Here is a 3,658-nt window from a genome sequence, read left to right on the forward strand (position 1 = left end):
AGCCTAATAAAGTATAAATTATCAAACTTACCCCCGATTTAGGATTGGTACCCCGAAGCTCCAATTTGAAAATCCGCTCCGGCTAAATTGTAGAGAATCTCCCCACGAGTCTCCTGCCAATTTCCGTTCATTAATGGGGCTTATAGTTTAAGAGAAATTGAGGTAAGTTTGAGATTTGGCCTTACCTCACAAGATATGCCTACACTGCTCCCACAACAGATCTGCTCCAGTAGAAATGTCGGTGGCGGCGAGCAGAACCCAACAGTATTTTTAGATTTTTGATCGGTTGAATAACGAACACGAGATGGAGGAGAGTGGTAAAGAAAAGACGAGGAGACGAGAGAAATGGAAGACAGACGAATAGAGAGAGAGAGAGAGAGAGATGTGAGGCGTAGGACTGACTCTGCAATCCAATTTGAAATTGGACGCAGAGAAGCTTCCTGAAGAAGCTTTATATAACTTACTTTAAGATAAACTTACATATATATATATATATATATATCATTATAATATTATATTATATTATTTAAATAATAATAATTTAATTAATTAATTTTATTATTATTATTATAATTATAATTATAATTTAATTTAATTTTTTTTTTTAGGATTACTACAATGGCAGTATGCCGGGTTGTGATATGACAGATTTTGTACTAAGTGATGAAAATGAGACTTAAATTACAGGTTTTATTACTTAAATTGCATGATATGGTTTAAGAACTCAGGAGACTAGTTGTATTGTGAGCATAATTGTATTGAGAGCATGATACCATTGCTAGTGAGTTATTTGGCCAGGTGCAACCACACTGTAGTGGAAGTATAGGTGGTTTCGGCCGGTTGGTCTGCGATGTGTTGTTGTACCTTCCCTGGGGTTCGGACCAGAAAGTGGTAAGGCAATCAGACTTGCAACAGAGCTTGCAGATGCTTACAAACGTACTTGCAGATGGTTACTTTGACTTTGTTTGGGTTGATCACCCATGCTAAGTCCAGCATACGAGTCGCACAACCCGTTATGGAGGTTAATCATGTCGTTTGTCCCAGGGGATGTCTTCTACGCGTATATGTGAATTTATGTAAATGGTGTTATTTATTAGTTGAACTGGTTTACACTCTGGGAATGAATGTGTATTTTCAACTATATAGGTGTGAGTACAATTTTTCAAATGTTATTTTTGATTAAATGGAGAAATGAATATTTTATGATTCTACTAAAACTCATGTTGGCCACACCCTGATATAAACTTAATTTGTCTTACTAAGAGGTGTCTCACCCCAATGATCATATTACTTTTCAGGAAATAGTAGGGATTATGCTTAGCAGGCTAAAGGGGCTGAGTTTAGTTTGTTTAGTTTATATGCGTGGTTTGTATGGATGAAGTTGGTTTCTGTCATTTATTTTTGGATTGTAATATTAAATGCTAGGAGACCCTTGTTGATAATGGTAGTCTAGAACTCTAGTAACGGGGTAGCACAACAGACTCAATGGCAGCCTCGATCCGCCGGTCCTTCTGGGTTTCCTGAAAATTATTTAAGTTCGGGGGTGAGACACTTCTTAGTAAGGGAAAAGAAACTAAATACAGTTGTGTGGCAACATGAATATTTGATGCAATTATACATATACAGTACATTCCATATACCTGAAAACATTCATCATATCATACTGAATAATCATATACTTTCGTATTTTCTAATAAATCATACATTTCATAAAATTTCTGATATAACTGATAATACTGAAAATTCACCCAGGATGTATAGCTAACTGATGTCATGTATTACATCCCATGACAGGTTGTGTAGCCTAAAGGCGGGACCCGACAATGGTTGGTCAACCATTGCCGAGTCAATAATGTCTGTAAGTGTGATGGGCCCGCCACACCCTGGTCCGTCCTGCTAAGTGGACATCTACAACTCTACACTGAAAGCCACATCGACTATCCATCTCCCACCCCCTTATGGGGTGGTTAGCACAAGTCTGAACATAGATATATGATCTATATAGCAACGGTACCGTGCTCCTGTAACTAATCTGAACTATCATCTGGGTTCTGATAACATATAATACATGATAAAATACTTGTCTAACATAAATAGATTGATAGCATTTTTTGAAATAATATACATACATATGGCCTTGTACCAATTTCTTTCATATTTGCGGCCTTGCACTGAACATTCATAAATACAGCCTTGCACCGAAATCATACGTAAAGCATGGCCTTGCATCATGTAAGAACCCAAACTGTGATATATGAATTTAAATAAATAAGAGAGGGGCAAATTGGGAATTTAGTAGGATTCGTCGACGAAGCCAGAGTTCATCGACGAAGTCTATGTAAGTCTCGTTGACGAAGTTCAGAGGCTCGTCGACGAGGAGAAGCTGAGAGATTTTGAGAAAACGGAGATATCAGGATTCATTGACGAATCCATTGTATCGTCGACGAGTTGTCTATATGACCTCGTCAATGAGGACACCATTTCGTCAATGAAGACGCCCGAGTCAAAGGGCTATAAATAGGAATCTCTTTACTTCCAAGCTAAGAAAACTAAATCATATTTCTTTCTCTTTCTCTAAAACTCTCCCTACTCTCTATCTCTCTAGATTTATTCGTCGTTCGTCGTTAGAATTGTGAATCTGTAGTTACCACGAGGATCGTGGAAGGATTCTCTACAAGTTCTACGGATCGGAATTCCGCTTCAGAGATTTTTGGGGTTTGGCTAAAAATTGAGGTAAGACTCGGTTTTCAATTATGATCCGGTAGTTTTGTAAGTGACAGTCTTGTGAGTATATGTCGTACTATTGGTTGTAGGTTTTGGAACTCGGTTCGCTGTTTAGGGGCCTCAGAGTTCGGGATTTACTATTCGGGGAAAAGGTAAGGGGAATTGTGTTTATATCGATTATTTTTGAAATCGAAATCAGTAGAACTGTGGTTCACGGTCCTGTGTGTGTTTTGACTACTCATTTGGGGGGATCTAATAGGAAAAACTATGGGTTTTTCATGATTACAGTTTTGGAAAAAGGGGGCGACGGGCTGCATCCCTGGTTTTGTTGAAAACCGAATGTATATGTTGATTTATACGGTGTTATAGGGATGGTCGTGCCTTGACTTGTTTTAAACTGTACGTGTTTGAAAAACTGTGATTTTAGATTACCAAATGGGTGTGGTTTGTTTGGTTATATGAGCATGCATGGGTGTATGAATGGTTGAAATGCTAGTAGGAACGTGGTTCCGAAATTGTTCCAGGTATTGAGAGTGTCCGACTCTATATTCAAGGGCGTATGAAATCGCTGGCCATAGATTGACAGAGGTCCGGCTCTATATCCGAGGGCACGAGCCTATTCCAGCAGATCAAGCCGAAGGGTGTGGATCCACCAGTTTAGCACCGGTACGATGCCATGGGAGTCGGGGACTAGCCATGTGCCGATGGAGTCGTGTTCTCGAGTTGGCTACGAGCCAACGCCGTATGTCGCAAGTTGGCTTTGGGCTGATGGGTGTGACGACCTCGGGATTGCTGATCATGTGTATATGTGCGTGTATGCACTGTGTAAAATTAGTACTCGACTGCATTTAACTGCGCGTATGTTGCATTATGATAACATTTAAATGCCACACACCAATATAACCTGTGTTCTTCCTTACTGAGAGGTGTCTCA

Source organism: Malania oleifera, chromosome 10 (genome assembly GCF_029873635.1).
Source record: "Malania oleifera isolate guangnan ecotype guangnan chromosome 10, ASM2987363v1, whole genome shotgun sequence".
NCBI lineage: Eukaryota > Viridiplantae > Streptophyta > Magnoliopsida > Santalales > Ximeniaceae > Malania > Malania oleifera.